The 24,770-nt window shown below is 30.7% G+C and overlaps 1 non-coding gene across 1 annotated transcript; it reads left to right on the top strand.

The window, feature by feature from the left end:
- The first annotated feature begins 17,015 nt into the window (after window positions 1-17,015).
- TRNAI-UAU (transfer RNA isoleucine (anticodon UAU)) lies at window positions 17,016-17,089 on the top strand. Its single transcript has one exon. It is a non-coding gene; the product is annotated as a tRNA-Ile (tRNA).
- The last annotated feature ends 7,681 nt before the right edge of the window (window positions 17,090-24,770 follow it).

Raw genomic sequence — 24,770 nt, 5'->3', positions numbered from 1 at the left:
TGCTTACATGGGATCTTTTGAGTAAAACCCCTGTGTAAAGTATAAATGGCAAGTTAAATTTATAGTTCTAAGAGCGAGATTGTTTATTCTTCGGCTTATGTCCACTGAGTATTTTATACTCAGCCCTGCATGTATTTCTAAATGTGCAGGATGAGCAAGGAGAGAGATTGGAGGACTGCTGGAGGGTTTGTTGTTTCATACGACTTTTGAGTACCGTATTCTGCTCGTATACGGTAGTGTGAGTAGCGGAAGACTTTTTCCTTTGAACTTAATTAGGATTGTCACTCTCAGCTATATGTCTTCATACATATAGTCTGATCACGTTTTGCTGTGCTACCCTGAACAATAAGAATCCCTGTAAATATTTAGCTATACTCCTTTTATTTTTGTTGACTAGAATACTGATGCTTTTGGTTTTATAAAGCCGACAATATTTCTATTAAGGTTGATGATATTTTATTTATTTTAGCATTAATTATTAGTAGCTTCCGCTTGATGAGTCATCTAGTTTCACTTGTTTTACCTTATCATTTTATTAGTCGTATCGATACCCGATCTACGCTATCACTGGCTAGATGGCGGGCTGCGACAACTGATGAGGAAGATTCTTCTTGATTCCGGATGTTCCTTCCCCGATCTTTGACTGAAATCTGCTTTCCAGTCTTCTTAGTAGAGTGATCTGGTTGGGGGCCTCCTTTGCTCGTCTGTAGCTTCGTGGAGGTGGAACATTTGTTCTTGCCATCAGTTTGCGTTTGCGAACTTCATCCATATCATGATCTCTTGATTCTTCTGATGTGGTGATTTCAGAAGTATCGTCCTTTGAATTGATCATGACATTCTTTCCTTTATCAGCTGCAACCTTTCCTCCAATGCTTTCAACAAGACCTTTCGAAGGAAAGTTGTTTATCATGGGAGACTTCATCATACAGTCTTTGACTGTTTCTTCCAGTTTGTGATTGAGCCTCTTGATTTCATGAGAAGCTCTATCACATTCTGAGTTGGAGATTCTGAGCTTTTCTTCCAGTTGACTGTTCTCCATGATTAGCTGATCAAGACCAGTTTCATCCGGAAAATAGATGACTGTCTGATTCTTGGCTCGTTCATCATTAATCTCCTTTTCCATAATCTGATTCTGCTTGAGGAGATTTTCGAATATTTTCCTCAACTGACAGTGATCAGTCATGAGCTGATCAAGCTCGTCAGCTTCATAGGTTGAGCCTTCTCCAGATTCTGAATGACCTCCTGTAGAAATCAGGGAATTATCAGTATATGGAGTTTTTGAATGAGAGTTTACCTCTGAGCCATTCATTCCATTGTCGTAGCTGTTGTCAGCCACGCTTTCAATTTCGTTGGCCATCAAAGCTTGACTCTCATCATCTGAGCTGTCAGAGTCGAATTCAGATGATTCTGTTGTGTCCTTGGAGGATTCAGCATCATCAGCAACCATCGCCTTCTTCTTCGCATACTTGCGATCTCTTTTGGCGTTCAACTCATTACGCTCAGACTGCGTCAGTTCAGGGCATTCATTTCGAAAGTGCCCTTTCTTTTTGCATCCAAAGCATTCCATATCTTTGATGTCGTAGGCGGCTGACTTCCTTCACCGCTTCGATCAGTGGAATGTCTGGAGTTGTTTTCTCTTTCCTTTCCTTTGTAGTACTGCTTGTGAAACCTTCTGTACTTGCGAAATTTGGACTCCATCTTGTTGAATCTTTCAGTCAACAGAGCATATTGACTGAAGAAGTCATCTGGCTTGAGTTCCGCTGGTTCCTTTGTTTGCTTCTTGCTTTCTCTTGCTGAAGTTTTCAGTGCTGCTCCTCTTGAGGTTGAAGGACCATCTTCGTCTGATCCTCCAGCCTTCTTGATTCCAAGATTTCTCTGAAGGTCGAACTCATATGCCATGAGATCAGAGAAAAGCTTGTTTGTCTGGAGCTGACTGAATCCAGGCTTATGCTGATGAGCGACTGAGTAGATCTGCCATTTTCCTCGTGGCAGTGCTCGAAGAATCTTCAAATTGATTTCTCGTTGAGTGTACTTGTCCTTCGAGATGGATTGAACTTCATTCAGGATTTGATTGAATCTGAGTTCCATCTCTTCGACAGATTCATTCTTGAGCATGAGGAAGGAGTCGAACTTCTGACATGCAATTGATAGCTTGTTATCCTTGATTTCCTCAGAGCCTACGCACATTCTTTCAAGAATGTCCCACATCTCCTTTGCACTTTGACACTTGATGATCTTGGTGACATGCTTGTCTGGTACTGTGCTGGAGATGATACTCTTGGCAAGATTGTCAAGCTCATCTTGCTTCCTTTCTTCTGTGGTGAAGTCTGCCTTCTGCTTGTTCTGGACTTCATCGAATAGATCCAGGGAAGGATCAACCGGAATTCTTTTGACAGTTTCGGTGATGATGATTGGTCCATTGGTGATGACTTCCCACATTCGGCAATGTTGGGCAACGAGAAAGCTTTCAAGCCAAAATTTCCATATATCGTATTTTTCAATACTAAACGTAGGTAAAGAAGATAACCTACCATGGTTAGTCTCCATAACAACAGATAACTGCAAATAAGAGCAAATAACAAGCACTACTTGAAAGAGAAAGGATTTTCGAGACCTTTGAGAAAAAGGATCTAGTTCAATTAGAACCTAGTCAGAAACAGACTGTTCTTGCGAACAACCTGCTCTGATACCAATTGTTAGGTCCGGAGGTTCTCGAATAGGTGTATGGAGGGAATACACCTATGGGCTATTTTTATAATTTCCTCTAAAAACAGAGGGATCTCAAGAATGAGATCAAAACGAAACTTTACACGCAAACTATGACACATGTTGACTGAAAACAGTTTTGACCAAACAGGGTTGACGACTGATACTGAAAACTCTTCAGTAATGCACGTAAGGGCTTCAGTCGAGTTTGCTAAAACAGAGATGATATAAGTCTTCCTGACTATCAGAGGATAGATCAGTCAGACTGATATCACACGCAGCGGAAATAAATTTGTTTCGTAATAGCGTCGGTTGAGCACGTTGTTAGTCTTAGGTTTCTCTTTGTAGTTATTCAGTATTCAGTTTATCAACATTAAGAACACAGATAAGAATGGAAAGACTGAAAGTTGTAAATAACACAGAGAGTTTTACGTGGTTCGGAAAACACTTTCCTACATACATGGTCGGTTGATCAGACCAATAATCCACTCCGCAAGTGCTTAACTGGTGCACTGCAAACCGAATTCTGTGCTTGCCGGGTGCACACAACCGTTTCACTGAAGAGACCTTACTTCAGTACCCACGCTTCACTCGCGTCGGATTTCTCACTCCTAGCACGACCTTGCACTAGGATCTCACGGAGTCAGAGTACCTTCCTGAACTCCTTTTCACTCAAACACTCGGTTTCTTTCTTACGAAAGGAGGTTTGGAGCAAGTTTTGACCTGGGCTTCTAGGTAAACAGATATATGCCTAAGGTCTAAGAGAATGTGTGTAATCAGTAGTGACTGATTTTGGCTTTGGAATTCTCTTCTTCGATTCAAGCTTTAGGGAGATTAAGCTTTGGGCTGAGTAGCAATTTCGGCAGAGCTTCAGCTTAGGTCGTTGAATCGGTGAAGATTGAAGTTGATCCTCGAGCGCTATTTATTGGAGAGGTCTTGAATAGATCCGTTGGCAAAGAACGTCTTCAAGATTTCTTCCGTTGGAGAGCAATTCGAATTTGGGCTGAGGCTTCAATCTTCGAGGTTCCTTGTTTGGTGGAAACGGCTCTCTTAAAAGACAGGAGACGTGACGTCACTGATAAAGTAGCCACCAAATAGAAATGCCCTCTGCAGAGAGGGATGATCCTGAGATCTCTGCATTTAATGCGGCTGTACTGTGTAAGCACGTGGCTTCCTTTGAACGTTGGAAGTTCAGTCCGAGGAAGAATGTTTAACTGATACTTGACTTTAGGATCAGTCTGCTGAGTCCTGAAAGCACGCATTAAGTAATCAGTTCTGAACTGATTCTTCAACTGATTCTTCAGTTGGTATCTTCAGTCTTCAGTCCTTCAGTCTTCAGTCTTCAGTCTTCAGAACTGCTAACTAAACTAGAAACGAACTCTAACACTTGAGTTCAAAACAGTTATAGTCTATTACAAATTAAACCTAAGGATTTTGGTATCATCAAAATAAAACCTGATATTCCATGGGGTTCCCAACAAAGCATGATGGATTAATTCTAGCCCAAGACCTGGGCTATGGAGATAAGCCAATCCAGATTCTTGAGCGAAAGGTTCAAGTGTTAAGAAACAAGCAAATTCCATTGGTTAGTACTTTGGCACCACCGTGGCGTAGAAGAAGCGATGTGAGAACTAGAAGGAAATGTAGACTCAATACTCCAAGTTAGACTGCCAAAGCTGGTAAATTTCGGGGACGAATTTTTTTTTTAAGCGGGGTGTATGAGATATCCCAACCTTTTCATAGAAAATATAGAAGACCTTAAATTAGTATACTATATATACATGCTCGATTTTAATAAGTTATAATGTTTCAAAGAGATTTATTTTATAATTGAGTTCTTTACTAGTATTATTTTATCGAGTAAAGGCCTTAAGCCCATTATTAAGTTATATGAAAAATATTCTTACTAGCCTTTTTCATTATTTACTTATTTTGACGGAATTTAAGTCCAACCATTCCTTATTTATAAGATAATTATTTTATGGGTTTCCAAGCCCAAATCTTGGGATTATTAATGGCCCAAGATTAGCATATCAATAACATGTGAGTAAGGAAGCTGAAATATTTTCCCTTTCTCCCCAAATTTCACTGTATCAAACTTTCTCCCCAAGTTTTATGTATTCGATTTTTTTTTCTCAATAAACATGATTTATGCCTAATTATTCTTAATTTGGGGGTTTGATTGTGCTAAATTTGAGTTAAATATTCTGGAAGTTGGTGCGTTTATGAGTCTGTTTGATGTGTTGCATGAGATTTTGATAAAATAGAAGAAAGAATCATAGTTTGGAGATTTTGGATCAGAACTCGCTTAATTGGACTCAAATTGGTGCCAGCGCTAATAATCACTCATCAGCCCTGACAAGGCTCCCCAGAGCGGTCGAGGCAGCCAGAGCTAAATTCCAGAGTCGACAGAGCTGAGTTCCAGAACTGACCAAACTCGACAGAGCCGAACTCCTGAGTCGACAGAGCTGAGTTATAGAGCTGACCAAAACTCACCAGAGCTGACTAAAATTTGCCAGACCTACTGAACTCTATAGCTGCCTACATCTCCAGAGCAGACTACATCTCCAGAGCATACTACAATTTTATAGAATATTCCAAAGCTGACCTTAGTCAGAGCTCACCGTATCCAGATCTCACTTTATTCAAAGCTGATTTTATCCAGAGCTGACACTCCCTAGCCAGAGCTGGCAATCACGTGTCCAGAGCTGGCAATCACACGCAATGCCGCCAGCACTGTTCCAGAGCTGGCAAATACTCGACAGCGCTGTTGTTACTTGCCGAGCACTCTTTCCAACCTGAACTCTCCTGTGCGCGCACGACTCTATCTTTTAGACCCAGTTTGGCTGGACCGTTCTAGATGGTCTTTAGGGTTGATAAAAGGTAGTCTATATAAAGGGCTTAACGTTCATCATGAGAAAATCAATCCTTCAGCCTTCGGACCAAGAATATTTTCCACCTTAGGCATCAAAATACTTTACGGTTTTTATAGTTTTTCATAGTTCTGAAGATTTCATAGTTTTCGTTCTAAGTTAGTTTTCAATTCTGTTTTTGATTTAGTTCTCTGTTTCGAGTTGTAATCAAGTGACAGTGATTCGCTTCTCGTGACGATTTCGGTATTTATTATGTACGTTAATTCTTTACTTTTACTTGAATTATGTTTTTCTTTCAATTATGCAATTTCGTTTATGTCAAATTAGATTAGAGGCTTTTAATTACAGTTGTTTAAATTCTTAGCGTAATAGCGTTTAAATTAATAATTTAGTTATGTTTAAGTATTTATGTTTCGCCTAGTTAATTCCGAGTTTAATTTCGCGTTAAGTTTAATTTACAAGTGTTAGTTTAATTTACTTCTGTTGTGATATAATTAGAAGCCCTGTAAAATCTTTTTTGAGAGACGACTTGGGTCAACTTATCATATTAGGATGTCCTTGTTCTATTGCAAGTCAATCTAGAGGTGTTTTAGGTTGAGTTAAAACACTTGTGACATTTGGCCTACATGCAGCCAAGTTTCAGCCACGTTTCAGCCATTGTTTTCAGATTTATTCATCAATCCTTTTTAATCACTTAAACCTTCATTCCCATCTTCATTTTCACCTCACCACACAGACCACTTATGCTCTAGCTTTCAGGTAAAATTCTCTCTAGTCTCTTTACTCTATTCTCATCTCCTTCACTTCTTGAACATAGACTCACACAGTACAACTCTAAGACGTACTTTTCCATGACTTATTCACAATGAGAACTCACAGACCAATTCATCTTTAAACCAAAGAATGAGAGAAGAAAGATCAGTTCAAATCAAAAACAATCGACAGCTTTCATTATGAAATTTTAGAAACAGAACACTCAAAATCAAATCTTTCCAAATCTGAGAATTTTCTTTTCGTTGCCTTGTTGAGTGTGAGAGACGAGAGGGAGATGGGTGCGGGCTGTCCGAGCTCGACGCCAGGCTGTCAAAGCCGCAGCTGCCGGCGCTGCATGCATTGCAGTAGCCCGCCGGTCACCCACGGCCAAGACAGACGGAGTCGTTGCGAGGAGGCATCGTAGGCGAGGCCGGGGCGGCGCGGCCAAAGGCCAAGTTTGAATATTGTCATTTGATTGGCATCTCTCAACGCCTTTTATTTTATCTTCTTTCATCTTATCTCTTTAGATTATGAATACCCGATTTAACGGGTAAATTGTCAAGTTTATTCAGCTCAATTAAGTTCTTCCATTATTTTTCCTATTTCTTTTTGCCTTGGAGAAGTCGGGTCGTTACAGTATACTTCTTTCTTATTTCTTATATAAAGGGAAAAACCCAAATGTAAAGATCATCGATAATTCATTGCTCCTGATATTCATAGCCTCACGCTTAATAAAAAATTCTTTTTCTTTCATTGTTATTCTTGGTGCTTTTATTCCGTTTCATAGTAATTGTATCAATTCACTAATGACACCTCACCGGGTGCTCCTCGGAGGGTTCTAACATTATTCGTGCTTTCAGGTTGATAGTGCTCGCTGATCCAGACGTGACTGGCGTCACCTTCATAATTGTTGAATTCTTTCCAAATAGTCTTTTCATCAATATATATTTCTTGTGTTTTTGTTGTTATTTTATATATGCAGCATAACTACATGGTTTAAACGGTGAAGAAATAATCAAGTTACTACTTAGTCATAAAGCATGAAGTTATAATGATATGGTGAGAACTTGGTCTTCAAGTAAAAAGGTTATTTTGGACTCAAGTTTACAATACTATCATTTGGGCTCAAGTTTAACAGTCATTAGGGTTCAAACATCATGTTCGTTCAACCACATTCTTACAACCATTTCATGTGTGGTCTTCAGGCTTCAAGACCTTTATAAATAAAGGTGGAAGAAAGTTCACTTGATACCATTTATCGTGCAATAATTATTATTAGCTAGTAGTTGTTGTGGTTGTTTTAATATTCTATTCGATATTTAGTGTCTGGTTCACCTTAAGTAGTAGACTCGTAAACTATAGGATCTAATAGGTTGATAATTAATTAAAGTGTTGGTGGACGCATATTAGTACATGATCAGTATATTTAGTAAAATAATTTGCGTTAATTAGTTTTTCAATAAGTTAGAAATGATCTCTTTAATGTATTATTTCTACTAGATTAAGATGGTGTTCCGCCAAGCTTATTTTGGAAGTTATAAGATGTTTCAACAGTTTATAGGATGTAGTTTTATAATAGCCTTTAAGTTGTCAAAGTGTTTGGATAATTGAGCTTATTAGTTAGATAAGAATTTTTAGTTATAAAAAGAAAAATTGAAAAAAAAAGAATATGACTAAAATAAAAAATCATGGTTGAGTTATTTTTGTAAAATAAGTTTTGTTTATGAGATAATGAGAAACTAAATGGAGTACGTAGATGAACTTATTTTTTGAGGATCCTATAAGTTTTTAAAACTTAATTTTACAACTTTTAAGCTCTTTAGGAGCTTATTTTGTCAAACACTTTGAAACAGCTTATAATCTCCTAATCAACTTATAAATTGTTTTAAAGATCTTATAAGTTCAGCCAAACATCCTCTAAGAGAGATTCACAACCTAGTATAATGTAATTCATATTTGATTCTCAATGTAAATTAATTAATATATAATTTACAGTATAAAAAGATTACAAAATAAAATACTGCTACAAAAAATCTAGTGTTTAAAATCGACTAAATAATTCATTAAAATAATTAATTAATACTCTCTCCGTCCCTCAAATATCTTCCTAATCTTTTTTTTTTTTTTTTTGAGTCGTCTCTCAAATAACTTTCTATTTATTTTGGAATAATGCCTCATCAATAATAATACCTTATTTATTCTTACTTTTCACTTTTTTTTTACCACTTTTAATATTAATTATAGCACATTTTTATTATTTTAATATTAATTATAATACTTTTCATAACTTTTAATACCTTCAATAATTTTAATTTTAAAACTCGTAATTCTCCCAAAAAAAATAGTATTTGGGAAAGGAAGGGAGTATTAGATAATGTACGACAATGTGTCCCATATCAAATAGTTGAAACAAATTTACTCTTTGTGAAGTGATTGGGACATCCGACATCAGCAAGTGAAAGATTTATTACAAGAAATTTCAAAAGTAAATTGTTTAATGTAAGCTCATACATTTTTTTCTCCATATTTAATGCTACTTTCAGCACTATAGACCCCACAAGAGAACTTGTCAATTCCAATCCTGCGCATTTTACAAAATATAATAAACTAATGAAATTATTATTAACAGCAAACATTATATAACAAATCTCATCTTCCCTCGATCCCAACCTAATTCAATATCTCACATTTTCTTATTTAGACGTTCATAAATTGTTTTTTAATATAAAAATTAATAAATACTAATAAATAATTTCATGTAACTTATTATTTACATCATATGTTATTATAGTCCACACATAATTATATCTCTTCTCATTTGAAAAAGAATATCTTCAATTCTCTATTCTATTTTTTCAACAAATATATCATAGAAAAAAATATTTTCTATTTTCTATTTTATTATAATTTATTTATTTCTTAACATTCGTACACAAATTTTGTGACCTATTAAATTAGGATGGAGGAAGCAACGTAAAAATGTAGGACCTCTTGTTGAAAAGGGATTAATTTTTTGAAACGAGAACAAATTCTTCTCGGATGTTGTTTGAGGAGCTGTATTATCATCATTTTAATATATTCTCAAGGAGAAACAAGAATTTTCACTCATCATTATATAATATGATTTGAGATTTTGCCTCTCTCTTTAATTTATTGTCCTATGTGAATTAGTGAGATATTTTTATTTTATTTTCTACAATCCAATATCACTTTGTAGAAATTTTAACATGGAAATCTTTCTTAGTATGAAAATTTCAAACTAAACATAATTTTTTTCATAATTTGTTATATTTTATTTTTGTCTTTTTCTTATATATTTCTTTTTATTCTCACCGGGGTTCGAATCTTAGAGAAAACAATTTTTTATAGTGCATCAATTCTAACAGTGAATGCATTAATTATAATGGTTCTCACATTATCATAAAAAATATAACTCTCACGGAAAATATAGTTATCAATTATTAAGAATTTGGATTATTCAATAAAAGAATTAAGAATTTGGGCCAAAGCATTATGGAATATTTTTAATAAAGTCCAACTATATTTAATAGAGTAGTGATATTTGAACACCAGGTGTACGTTACACCAGGTAAAAAACCAGTTTTTTACCTGCTTAGAGTGTGGGCCGATTTTATGGATTTAGTATATTTACTGATTTATTCCATCCATTTTCTTTCTTTTTTTTTCTGCCATATTTTTATGTTTTTATTTTGGAAAATTTTATTATTTATATAATTCGATTTTTTTTTAATTTTTGTTCGGTTTTGTTTTTGATTTATTTGTTTTTAAATTTAATTATTGATTTGTTACCAATAATTTAGTGTTTCTTGTTATAATATTTCTAGGTTTGTTTCCAGCTATTTTTTTCTAAATTAATATTATTATTTTTTTCAAAAATTATTTCTCCTAAATTTTGTGTTTATTTGTTTTTTATTAATTTGTTTCAACTAATTTTGCGTTTCTCCTTAAAATAATACTAGATTTGTTTTTGGATATTATTTTTTAATTTTTTCGAAAATTAGAGTTTTTTATAAGATAAAAATAATATTATTTATTTTTATCTAATATAAAATTATGTTATAATTTCGGATATTTATATTGCTAAAATTTTGTTATTTTTATTTGTTTCCACTAATTTGTTTCCTATTATTAATTAATTAATTAAATTTTAGGATTTGTTAGGATTTGTTTTCATAACAAACCCTTGATAGACAAGTAAATAAAGATTATTAGGTAAATAATACAATGAGGTGAAATGATTCATATGGTTCATATGAATATATTTCGCTCGCAAGACTATGTAACGAAGTCGATTCAATTCAGTTATTCGTTATAAAATAAAAATTTATTAATTAATTTAAGTTAAATTAGTGAATTTGAGGATAAACGTAATAAAATGAGGTGAAATGGTTCATATGAATATATTTCGCTCCCAAAACTATGTTTAACAAGTCGATTCAATTATAGTTCATAGACGTTGGTCAGATGAGATGGACGACTATCCTGATTTATGGGATCACTAGTGTCTTCAGGTTTCTTTGTTTAACGATCTCTTTTAGAGTTTCGTGCCCTTAGTCTGCGTTTTGTGCTCTCAAGGGATTCTTTTTACTTTTTCTTTTATAAAAAACCTCAATTTAAATAACAAAAACAAGTCGATTCAATTATTCATTATAAAATAAATATTTATTAATTATTTTAAATTAAATTAGTGATTTTGAGGAAAAATATAATAAAAGGAGGTGAAATGGTTGATATGAATGTATTTCGTTTGCAAGACTATGTATAACAAGTCGATTCAACTATTCGTTACAAACATTTATTAATTATTTTAAGTTAAATTAGTGATTTTGAGGAAAAATATAATAAAATGAGGTGAAATGGTTGATATGAATGTATTTCACTCGCAAGACTATGTATTACAAGTCAATTCAACTATTCGTTATAAAATAAATTTTTATTAATTATTTTAAATTAAATTAGTGATTTTGAGGAAAAATATAATAAAATGAGGTGAAATGGTTGATATGAATGTATTTCACTTGCAAGACTATGTATATCAGATCGATTCAACTATTCGTTATAAAACTATATAACATATACTTGTAGATAATGTATTATAATATAGTATTGAAGTCGATTTGATAATAATAAAAAAATGAACTACTATAGTGTAAATAATGAAGTCGAAATAATTATACTCAATGAAATGAAGTTGAATTAATTAATTGAATTAAATTAGTGAAGTTTTAATAAAAAACGAATCATATGATGGGGTTTTTCTCGGAAAGCTATATAACATATACTTTATTAAAAGCGATATAATAGTAAGAAAATGAACTACTATAGTGTGAGTAATGGAAAAAAAATTAATTCAAGTGAATCATACAATGGGATTTTGCTCGAAAAACTATATAATATATACTTTATTTGAATATATTATAATGAAGTATTGTAATCGATATGATGATAACAAAATGAACCACTATTGTGTGAGTAACGAAGTCGAAATAGTTATACTCGATGAAATGAAGTTTAATTAATTAGTGAAGTTGTAATAAAAATAAATTTTATAAGATATATATAATGAAGGAAATTTTATTAAAGTATAATCAATCCTACGTAGAGATTTTGCTCGGAATCTATATAACATATACTTGAATACAATGAATTATAATATAGTATTAAACGCAATATAATAATAAGAAATAATTATACTCAATGAAATGGAAATGAATTAATTAATTGAAATAAATTAGTGAATTTGAAAAAAAAAATGAATTATACGATGGCATTTTGCTCGGAGAACCATATAACATGTAATATAATACAATACTTTATTATAATATATTACAATAAAGTATATGTAATATTGTTTTTCGAGTAAAATCTCATCGCGTGATTCGGTTGAAAATTTTCTGTTTCATTACTCACACTATAGTAGTTCATTTTCTTATTATCATATCGCTTTTAATAAAGTATATGTTATATAGTTTTCCGAGTAAAATCTCTACGTAGGATTGATTATATTGTATTTTTGCTTTCAACTTCACTAATTTATTTCAATTATGTAATTAAACTTGATGAACGTTGAGTTTAATTATTTCGACTTCAATAAAATATTATAATACATTCTCTTAAAGTATATGTTATATAGTTTTCCAACCAAAATTACATTGTATTCACAATTTTTTTTTAACTTCACTAATTTTTTTAATTAATTAATTAAAATTTATTTCCTATTGTTATATAGCATTTACTGGATTATTATAATACATTTAATCCAAGTATATGTTATTTATTTTTTCAATCGATGCCCCATCATATGATTAATTTTATTTTTCTTTCTAACGCTTCACTAATGCGGTTGCCACTACCGGACAAGGTGGCAAAATATAACTCACATATTATTGGTGTCTCAGGTTCAAATCCACCAAGCACCTTTTTTCTTGTATTTCGCTTTTTTTTTAAATCATCTTCGAATTTTTTTATTAAAGATTTGAAAAAAATATAAAAATGAAAACAAATCTAGGAATACTTTGAAAGGAATCTCTAAATTAGTAGAAATAAATAAAATTAACATATAATTCGCAAAATAAAAAATAAAAATCGAAAAATAAAATAAATGTCGAAATAAATCTAGGATTATTTTATAAGAATCTCTAAATTAGTGGAATCAAATCAAAGATTATTTATTGGAGAATAAAAATCTCTAAATTAGTGGAAACAAATCAAGGATTATTTTAGGATAATATCTAAATTAGTGGAAACAAATCGAAGATTATTTTAGGAGAATTTTTAAATTTGTGGAAACAAATCTTGGATTATTTTTAGGAGAATATCCAAATTAGTGGAAACAAATAAAAAAATATATAATTTTCGAAAAATACAAAAAATTCAGAAAAAAATATTTTCGAAACAATAAAAAAATAATATGTGGAAACAAAAAAAAGAATATATAATTTTCGAAAAATACAAAAAATTCAGAAAAAAAATATTTTCGAAAAAATAAAAAAAATATGTGGAAACAAAAAAAGAATTTTTTTTTAAAGAGAATCATAAAATTAGTGGAAACAAAATAAAACACAATTTTAGAATATAAATAAATAATTTAATCATCAATAAAAAAAATAATATTAATTTTTTTAAAAAAAGTTGGAAAATATAAGGAAACAAAAAACTGAAAAATTAGGAAACAAAAAAATCATAACACAGAAAAAAATAATAATAATAATAAAACAATATATCTAATAAAGGATAAATTAGTAAATCAATAAATCACTAAAAACCGGCCCATTTGGACTAGTAGGAAAACCGGCGGTTTTTTGGAGGTGTATTGCACACCTAGTGTCCAAACATCATTATTGTTGTTTAATGTAAGCTCATACATTTTTTTCTCCATATTTAATGCTACTTTCAGCACTATAGACCCCACAAGAGAACTTGTCAATTCCAATCCTGCGCATTTTACAAAATATAATAAACTAATGAAATTATTATTAACAGCAAACATTATATAACAAATCTCATCTTCCCTCGATCCCAACCTAATTCAATATCTCACATTTTCTTATTTAGACGTTCATAAATTGTTTTTTAATATAAAAATTAATAAATACTAATAAATAATTTCATGTAACTTATTATTTACATCATATGTTATTATAGTCCACACATAATTATATCTCTTCTCATTTGAAAAAGAATATCTTCAATTCTCTATTCTATTTTTTCAACAAATATATCATAGAAAAAAATATTTTCTATTTTCTATTTTATTATAATTTATTTATTTCTTAACATTCGTACACAAATTTTGTGACCTATTAAATTAGGATGGAGGAAGCAACGTAAAAATGTAGGACCTCTTGTTGAAAAGGGATTAATTTTTTGAAACGAGAACAAATTCTTCTCGGATGTTGTTTGAGGAGCTGTATTATCATCATTTTAATATATTCTCAAGGAGAAACAAGAATTTTCACTCATCATTATATAATATGATTTGAGATTTTGCCTCTCTCTTTAATTTATTGTCCTATGTGAATTAGTGAGATATTTTTATTTTATTTTCTACAATCCAATATCACTTTGTAGAAATTTTAACATGGAAATCTTTCTTAGTATGAAAATTTCAAACTAAACATAATTTTTTTCATAATTTGTTATATTTTATTTTTGTCTTTTTCTTATATATTTCTTTTTATTCTCACCGGGGTTCGAATCTTAGAGAAAACAATTTTTTATAGTGCATCAATTCTAACAGTGAATGCATTAATTATAATGGTTCTCACATTATCATAAAAAATATAACTCTCACGGAAAATATAGTTATCAATTATTAAGAATTTGGATTATTCAATAAAAGAATTAAGAATTTGGGCCAAAGCATTATGGAATGTTTTTAATAAAGTCCAACTATATTTTTAGCCCATTCACAATCGCAGACCATAATACAGATCTTACCAAGAAGCCCACATTCCACGGCCAAGAAACCACGTGCCAATAAAAAAAGAAAAATTTGCTGATATTTTTCGTACGTAAAATTAAAATATTAGAATATCTTGGGGAGAAATTAATCTATAGTAATCTACAGTAGTTCTATTTATCTTTATAAAAATTTGGGATGTTAATTAGCCAATTCACCAGGTATCGGGTCAACTCTATCGAGTTGAGGCTATTATTTTCAACTCTAATCCTAAATTTTTGAGTTGGGCTAACCCATTGGGTTAATCGAGCTTGAAAATCTATAAAAAAAATTAGCTAATATATTTTTATGAAAATATTATAATTGTAACAAATAAATACACGCATGAATAAGTGATATTTCAACATCAACTTATATAATAACTAATATGCAATTCTTAGAGAGATATGGATGCACACATTTTTCTTAAATTATTTTCATTTTTACATCTAAACGTTTTATGTTAAAAACACATAGAAATGAAATAACGAGTATAAATTTCGAGTATTGAACAAAAATACATTTCACAAATATTTGATTTTTTTCTTATTATACTAATTTCTAGAAGGAAAGTAATGAAGTTGAAAAATCAAATAATAAAAAAATTTAATATAATCAGGCGAACACATTAATAACTCTCTTGAGTTGTAGGTCTATTCGAACCATGCCACGGATTTCAGGGTGAATTAACATTCCCTAGGTTCTTTTACATAGCTTCTTCGCCCCATAATCTATTCTTCATTCGGTACTAATGGTGTTTGGCTAAGCTTATTTTAAAGAGCTTATAAATTCTTGAAGTTTATAAGATTGTTTCAAAAGCTTATAAGATGTACGTTCTTAAAATTTTATATATTGTCAAACTGTTTGAATAATTGAGTTTATAAGCTAGAGAGAAAAAATTTAGTTAGAAATAGAGAATTTTTATTAGAGAAAAAAAAAATCGAAGAGAGATGAAATTAGAATGATATATGATGAAAATAAAAAATCATAGTTGAGTTATTTTTGTAAAAGATAATGAAAAATAAGTTGAAGTAGAGAAACTTATTTTGAGGAGTATATAAGCTCTTATGAACTTTGATGAGGGGTAAGGATCTCATTAGCGCAGAACCTACGAACATATATGATTTTATATGATTAAACTAATAGCACAAGCTTGTAATGACCACAGGGTAATAAGCCAAAGCATCGGAGTCTCGGAAATAATGAGCCTGTGCAGCCTCGAAGCTGAGCATCCTACACTGCCTTCAAGATGATCGACCAAGCTATATTGAGGAGATACCTGCGCAACCTTGAGGACAAAAGACCAAGCTATGTTAAGGTACCGCCTGCGCAGACTGCCACACAGCATTAGCATGATGCCTCCGCAGGGGAGCACGACACCAGACTGCGCTGTCATGAATAGCACGCAACATTTGTAAAGCTGCAAAGTTAGTTAGTAAAGAATATTCCTCCGATAATGACCTAGGCACGTACTCTAGCATGTGGAGTACGTGGATTAGAGTAGAAAGTCTAATGTACCCTTTATCCTTGTAAATTCCTATAAATACTCATTGTAACCTTCTTCACAAGTTAAGTTCCACGAAATACAAAATAGTGTTCTGAAGTTTTCTGAAGTTTTTCAACAAGTTTTTCACTAGTTTTCCGCGGTCTCTTTCACAACACATGTGATTCTCGTCGGTTAAATAAGGTTTAGATTAGGTGTTGGTGTGAGGCTTCACCAAACTTATTCTGCCAAACACTTTAAATAAGCTTATAAACTCAGCCAAACACCCTTAATATCTTTCTCGGGTTATTTCAAGTTCATATTCTATTTTCACACAGCAACTTCTAGCCCCAACACAAGAGAAAGCTTAAACTTCTCACAGCAACTCCTAAACCAATTATATTTGCAGCTGTTTATCTTAAAAACACAATAGAAAGCATAAATTTCTCATAGCAAGCTCATTCATGTTCATTTAATTACTATTATTACCCATTACTATATAGTTGAAATTCTGTTTGTTTGTCTACACAGCGAATAATCACAAACAAGACTGGCCAACACCAAACTACGTATACGAACAACTTTATGGAAATTGACAGGACCTTAAACCCTTACAATTTGAACTAGAAGAATACGTGGAATCGAATTTCAAACAAAAAATGTGATTAATATATTTGGCATCTTTAAAAAATGATAAGACATTCTTTCAATAATAGCTTACTCATTTTACAACATGAGCGGTCCCGTAGCTCAGTTGGTTAGAGCGTTGGTCTTATGAGCCGAAGGTCGCGGGTTCGAGCCCCGCCGGGACCATTTGCTCCTACAAATTTTTATTTTAAGGAGTATTTTTCATTATAACTACAAAATATCTCATTCTCATACAGTTGTTCATTAATTTTATTTCGTTCATAACTAAATTATATCCCTCTAAAGGCAAGTGAAAAAAGGCCTACAAATAATAAAGAGAAGTTAGAGATTGGAAACTATCAATTAATCTATAACTGGTAAGTCCATTCGTGCAATGCACAACGAACATAAAAATTTAACGACATATTTAAATAAAGGGGTTATTGCCAGAAAATACATATACTTTGTCAATTTTCTGGTTTATATCATGACCTTATAATTTGGCCAGAAAATACATCAATTTTCAATTCAATTGCAATTATAACATGACTTTATAGTCTGGCCAGAAAATACACCAAGTTTCAATTTATTCTTAATTATAACATGACCTTGTAATTAATTTAGTATAATAATACCAAGTTTAATACATTAAATATTTTTAATTTTCTTTTCATCTCACAATATACTATATATAAATACATATATATTTGATAAATATACATCTATATGTAAATAATATATAATATTATTTATTTTTTAACATAGTTTCTATTATATACGTACGTAATTTTTTATTGGTCCTAATGTTTTATAATTTCATAATTTAAATAAATAAGTACTTATTATATATATAATATATTAATAGAATATTAAAATCAAATATATATATATATATATATATATATTTGTGTGTTGAAAATGTATATATATATATATAACAAGATATTATATTGATGGCTTAAAAATACATACATACATATATATATACATACATATATATATACATACATATATATATATATATATATATATATATATATATATATTATGAAATAATTATTATGAAATAATTAATCATCTAACTTAATTTTTATAAAAATTAATCAATCAATTAAAAATATTTTATACATAACAATTTAATATAAATACAATAAATATTAATACATCTATGATGAAAATAAATCTAAATAAGGTCATGTTATAATTGAGAATAAATTAAAACTTGGTGTATTTTCTGGCCAGACTATAAAGTCATGTTATAATTGCAATTAAATTGAAAATTGATGTATTTTCTGGCCAAATTATAAGGTCATGATATAAACCAGAAAATTGACAAAGTATATGTATTTTCTGGCAATAACACCTTAAATAAATAGGTATAAATATTAAATTAAATTAAAAATATAAATAAATGCAAAATATATTTTAAAAATAAAATAAAATAAAATAATTCATATCAATACTCAGTAAACTTTCGAATTTAATAACATAAATTTTTAACTCTGTATAAAGTGTAATGATAATTATACTTATTAAATAATTTTAAATCATTTGAAAATTAACATTACACATTATTATTATTATATAGTATTACATATCATAATAAATAAATAAATATTTCATACATAAATAAAAGCTGTAGGACTTTAACAAAGACAGAGAAAATAAAATATTTTAAAGTTTTCATAATTTATTCGATTTAAATTCATTTTTTATGATTTTGATACCTTATTAAATATTTTGTCACGAACTTAAATTTAAGATGCATGTTAAATATTTCTTCATAAATCAAGTTTGATGATCTTTAGAAAAAATATATATAAAATAGAGATAATGGGAGAGTGGGAAAAAAGAATAAAAATGCAAAGTAAAATCAAATTAAGTGTGAAAGACTTACTTTCATCGTCTCATTTTAATAGACCACATTATTTTATTTCGATGTCTCGTTTCAATAGACATAAAATGAAAATTCAATATAACATATTTATCATTTTTAATTTTTTAAATTATGCAAAAATGTCAAAATATCATCATTTATAAATCAGATTAATTGGTAATAAAAAGTAATTTCTATTAATTTAAATTCTAGTAGTTGATTTGAAATATTATATAATAACAATATTATCAGCTCAATGAGTATAATATTAAATTTAATGAGTATTGTATATACCAATTAAATTTATATATTGTAAAACATATCTAAGTCAATCTCATTTTGAGTATTGTATACATAACACCAAAGTGCAATTTATTTAGGAAAAAAGAAAGATTAAAATGAAAATAAAATTCTACTTATTTATAGGAAAAAAGAAATAAAAAAAAATCTACTTATTTATAGAAAAATTTCATGTTTTCATTTGTGATTTTCATGTTGAGAGAGAAATAGAGAATTATCATTGAAAATATGAAACTAATAATAAATCAATACTAAATTGTTTATATGGAAAAATGAAAAAAATTAAAATCAAAATCCCTCCTAAGAGAGAGAATTGATGTGAACAAAAAAATCATTTGTAATGATTTTGTTGCTTTGATTTATTTGTGTTTTTCTTTTTTGTGAATATTCCTCCCTTACCTAGTACACTTTGCAGCGTTTTGTCTCACAACATAGGCTACAAGCCTACAACAAGTTATAGCAATTTTTGAGAAGTGATGAGGTTTTATTCTAGAAGTTTGAATTTGATTACAACTTCCTTGGCAACTTTAGACTTTTATTTCCACCGAGATAGTTGCCGCATGCCATTTCATACAACTTCCTTTTGGCACTTATGGCACTAATAGTGCCATAAGTGTCATACGTGCAACAGAAACAACAGTAATAGAATCAAGAAATCATAAATGGATCATCTAAACCCTAAATGGATAATCTAAACCCTAAATCGAACATCTAAACCCTAAATGGAATATCTAAATCCTACGGGGAAGTGTTTAAAATGGTTCTTTTGGCACTTATGGCACTATTAGTGCCATAAGTGCCAACAGAAATTCAAAATAAAATCAAGTAATAAAATAATGCGTATGGCACTTATGGCATTTTAATGCCATAAGTGCCATACGCGCAGCGGGCGCTGGCTTTTCCCCGCGAGCGCGCAACTCACCCATAAGCTTCCAACGGCCGAGCAATCACCCCAGTTGCCGAGTAAAAAAGGCAAATTAGGCATACCACCTAATTAATGGCCATATTTTGATGTTTTAAGATTAGGGGCCAAAAATTGATTTTCAATCTTCATTATGGCCATTTGACTACATTGTTTCTATAAATTATATAGCAAAGCATGAAATCCAAAAATATAATATATTCAAGATTACATAACATATAAAATAAGTTTTTTTTAGACTATATAAAATAAGTTAATAACAATAAAATGTTCAACTTTGTAAAAAATAAAAATAAAATATTCAACAATAGTTTGAAATTAAAGAAAAAAAGCATCTAAAAAAAATCTCAAACCCTAAAAGCCTAAACTTTAATGTATTTTAAAATTCAAATTAAAAAAAAAAAAATCAGTAGCCCAACGGGCTGGCCCGCTTCAACCCGTCGGCCCGAACGGGCTAGCCTGATTAGCCTGATTTATAATCGGGTTACGATTTTTCAACCCTAACCCTCTAATTTTCTAGAGTTATTCGGGTCGGCCCACGAGTTTCGGGCTGGATTGACATCCCTAACTAGAAGGGAATATGTCGTTGGAGGTTTTTCTCTATAGGATGTGTTTACTTTGGTAGTAAATTTTCATTTGAAAATTATGGATAAAAAAATGTGAGATAATATTATCTTTTTCTCCTTTTTTTTTTTATCATGTGTTTACTTTGTTAGAAATAGATAGATAAACAAATTGAAATGTTGGAAAATATTTTCACATCCTTCTAATAGGATAATATTATCCAACATTTGTGAGAAAAAGAGTGAAAAGGGGCTGCCCGAATAAATTTTCCAGTCTGACCGCAGAAAATTATCCATCATAGAAAACATGTGAAAATGATGGAAAATATACTTTTTCTAACCTTTTCTATCAAAGTAAACACACCCGGTTAAAGCATATATATATCTTCGCTATAACAAGCTAGCTTATGAATTAGATTATCTATTTTCGAGGGTTAAATTGTATTGATTGTTAGGAAATAACACAAAACAATGATGAAAAGTTTTTTTTTTAAGAAAAAAGAAAAGAAGTACACAAGAAAAATCCTATACAAATTACAATGAGAGGCTATTTCTAAAGAAGAGAAAAATTTTGATTTACTAGAATTCGGCCAACCCCATGAACTCTAATTAATTATAATCTAGTCGGCTTCGTAATCAAACAATAATAATTATAGACTGTCTTAATATTGTACATATATTCTAAATCTTAAATGAATACTCCCTCTATTTTATTTTAAGTGTCTTATTTTAAAATTTGAAAATGAAAAAATGACAAAGTTCCTACTTTACTCTTTTTCTTTAATATCACAAGATAGCAATTATTTTTGTGCATTAACCCTTCCAACGCAATGAAATGCATTTGTTGAATCCCTTTAGATGCTCATGACCTTCATCAGTTGTAGCGTCGGAGTTGAGATCAAAACTATGGTGATTACCAATTTTTATTGGTGAATTATTTTCAACAAAATCAATTGTAGAATTCAAATCAATTTTTTGCAACTGTGAGGGGTGGTATGAGTTTGGAATCATTTTGCTGATAATTTTTTTAAACATGAGAAGATTCCATTATTGACTGAGTACTCTCTATTTTATATCATCATAAAAAATTTATATTTAAATATTTTTTTATGATTTTGGCGTTGGACGAAATTATTAGCGGCATTTGAATTAAATTAAAAGATGTGAAGATTGCATACGTATAGAACTAATTAACAATTTTAATGGAATAGTTATATGTTTTGTATTTTAACGATTCTAAAAGGTGAGAGCAGCTCATTAGTTAGTCAAATACTCACAAAAATAATTGAAAAATAAATTTATTACACTTTAAAAATAATAAATATAGACACAAAGATAATACTTTATTTTTCTTGATATATGTATTTTTTTTTCAATGGGACACTTAAAAAAAACAGGATACAATATGGGAGTAAATAAGAAAGATAGCTTGTATTAAGTCCAGCTCCTAAATTCGTGAGCAGAAGAACAAGAAAATTATGAGAAGCCGGCAAAGATTCATCGTACTCCACCCCCCAATAAAGAAACAAAAAGCGAAACGCTTGGATAACTCTTTCTCCACCAACATAAATTAATAGATTGCAAACTTATAAAGTAAAGTTGGTGGACATATCCACAATTTTCTTCTCTTATAGATAAAGCTACAAATATATTTACAATGTCAGTCATACTTTATATTTGATAATATATATATATATATATGGGGATGTCAAAAAAGCCCGAAATCGATGGATCGATCTGAATAGACTGATTAAAAAAGGAGGATTAGGGCTGAAAATTTTAAGCCTGAAAAAAATTTAGCCCGAATAATCCGAACCGAAAAAAGCCCGAGCCCAATAGGATTGACCCGAAAATCGAGTGGGTTGACCCGATTAACCGAACACTTTCTTAATAATTAATTTTTAAATTTTAATACTTTACTTTTTAGTTTGATAAAAATATTTTGATGCTTGTAGAATATATTTTGATTTTTTCTAACCGTTAATAACAAACATTTATGATATAAAAGTCAAAGAAAAATAGTCATTTATATTAAATCTATGTACAATTTTTATCGAAAACAAAGTTAAAGTTAGATATCATGTAAACTTACGTTAAAATAACACTAATTTTTGTATCTAACACAAGACCAAATATCTTGATTTAAAAAATACGACATATTTTTATTACAAGAATATGGTTATCTATAAAAAAAATTAAACATATAAAAAATCGTAAACTTGCGGGCCCGAACGGGCTAGCCTGAAACCGAGTGGGTTAGGGTTAGGGTCGAAAAATTTTAGCCCGAAAAATAAAAAAATCGACTAGCCCGAACCAAAAATAACCCGAAACCGAATGGACCGACCCGAAACCGAGTGGGCCAGCCCGATTGACATCCCTATATATATATATATATATATATATATATATATATATATATATATATATATATATATAGGCGAACGTTCAAATAAAATCTTTTATATATGATGTGATCTTAGATTAATTTATGGGTGTTGATTTCATGTATCCTACTATTGATATTTATTTAGAGGATGAAATTTTTTATCAGGGTCCGAATCCTGGAGGGAGCGAAAATTTTACCAATTTTTTTAATATCGTTATTCATCAGTATATAGTACCTTATTCAATACTACATATTATCTTATTTATTGTACTCATGATCTCACGAAAAATAGCAATCTCACTGGAGTGCACCCCTATATATATAGAGATGGGATAAAATAAAAAACCTTTTAAAATATAAAATAAGAATTGTTTTCAATCCTTACATCATCAAGATCTACGGTTGATTCATCACCTTATTGGATGAATTCATGGTTTCGAGTTCGGATCTCATAGGTAGCAAAAAATGTATTTTTCGCAATTCATATATTTACACAGCGAATTCATACGCATTCTACATATAATTCATATATACATTTTAGCTAGTTTTTATTTTATATGTTAAGAAGTATTTATATCGTAGCCATCTCCTATATTTATATAGGAAATAGATTATATAGTACCCAAACCTTAAATAAGTATTAATTCTAGATTACATATTTTGTTCATGTGGCGCACTAAAAACGTGACTCGTAGCACAGACCTTCTAAGACAAAATACACGTAGGAATAAAAATTTTGAATATTAAAAAATAAAAAATATTTTTTTTTTCCATTCGGTGGCAAAATACATTAATGTATATTTGTGTTTAACTATATACATTTTTGTGTTTATATATATATATATATATATATATATATATATATATATATATATATATGCATATTTGTGCTCAATTATATTCATAATTAAGACAGCAAGCAGTGAGCAGCGGTGAGAGGTACATGTCAGGTCGCTTAGTGCAATGCATATTTTTGTGTTTAATTATATACATATTTGTGTTCAATTATATGCATAATCAAGGCAGCCACCGAGTAAACAAAAGATTAATATTTTTTTAAATATTCAAAAAATTTATTTTCATATTATCCCTGCATGTATTTTGCCTTAGAAGGCCTTGGAAACCCTATGTCACGTGTCGTGTTCTTAGTGCGCCATGATTTATGCTTAATTGTTCTAATTTTAGGGGTTTGTATGAGCTTTATTTTAAGATAATCTTCTGGAAATTGGTGCGTTTTATGGTGTATTTTATGCTTTGCAGGAGATTTAGGATTTCGAGATGAAGAGTGCAAATTTTGGAGAGTTTGGGCTAAGAAGTACGCTTTTGTGCATACTCTGGCATGTCAGAGAAGCGAAGCCCCGCATGCCAGAGCAGCGAAATGGGAAGCCAGAGAAATGCTCCAGAGCCAGAGCAGCGGAACCAAGCCAGGCCAGAGAAGTCAATCTCTAGTACAGCGAAGTCAATCTCCAGTGCAGCGAAGTCAATCTCCAGACCAGAGAAACCAATCGCCAGAGGAATCATAAGCGCCAGAGGAATCCTATTCGCCAGAGAAACCAATAGTCAGAGGAACCGAATGTCAGAGCAGAGAAATCAAATCCCAGAGCAGAGAAATCAAAGGTCAGACCAGAGGAATGAAAGTCTCGCCAGAGAAATCAACATATCAGAGCAGAGTGCAGAGTGCACCACTTTTGGACGAGAAGAAAGAGGAGAGATCTCGACATAGCTCTTGGTTCGAGAGAATGATGAATGTGATGAGCTCTGCTTGCTCATTAAGAGGACTCGCAGCTGAACTGGAGGATGATGTGCTTTCGCGAGGACTA

Source organism: Salvia miltiorrhiza, chromosome 3 (assembly GCF_028751815.1).
Source record: "Salvia miltiorrhiza cultivar Shanhuang (shh) chromosome 3, IMPLAD_Smil_shh, whole genome shotgun sequence".
NCBI lineage: Eukaryota > Viridiplantae > Streptophyta > Magnoliopsida > Lamiales > Lamiaceae > Salvia > Salvia miltiorrhiza.
Note: the sequence above shows the minus strand (reverse complement) of the source record. Positions and strands in the feature narration are given on the sequence as shown.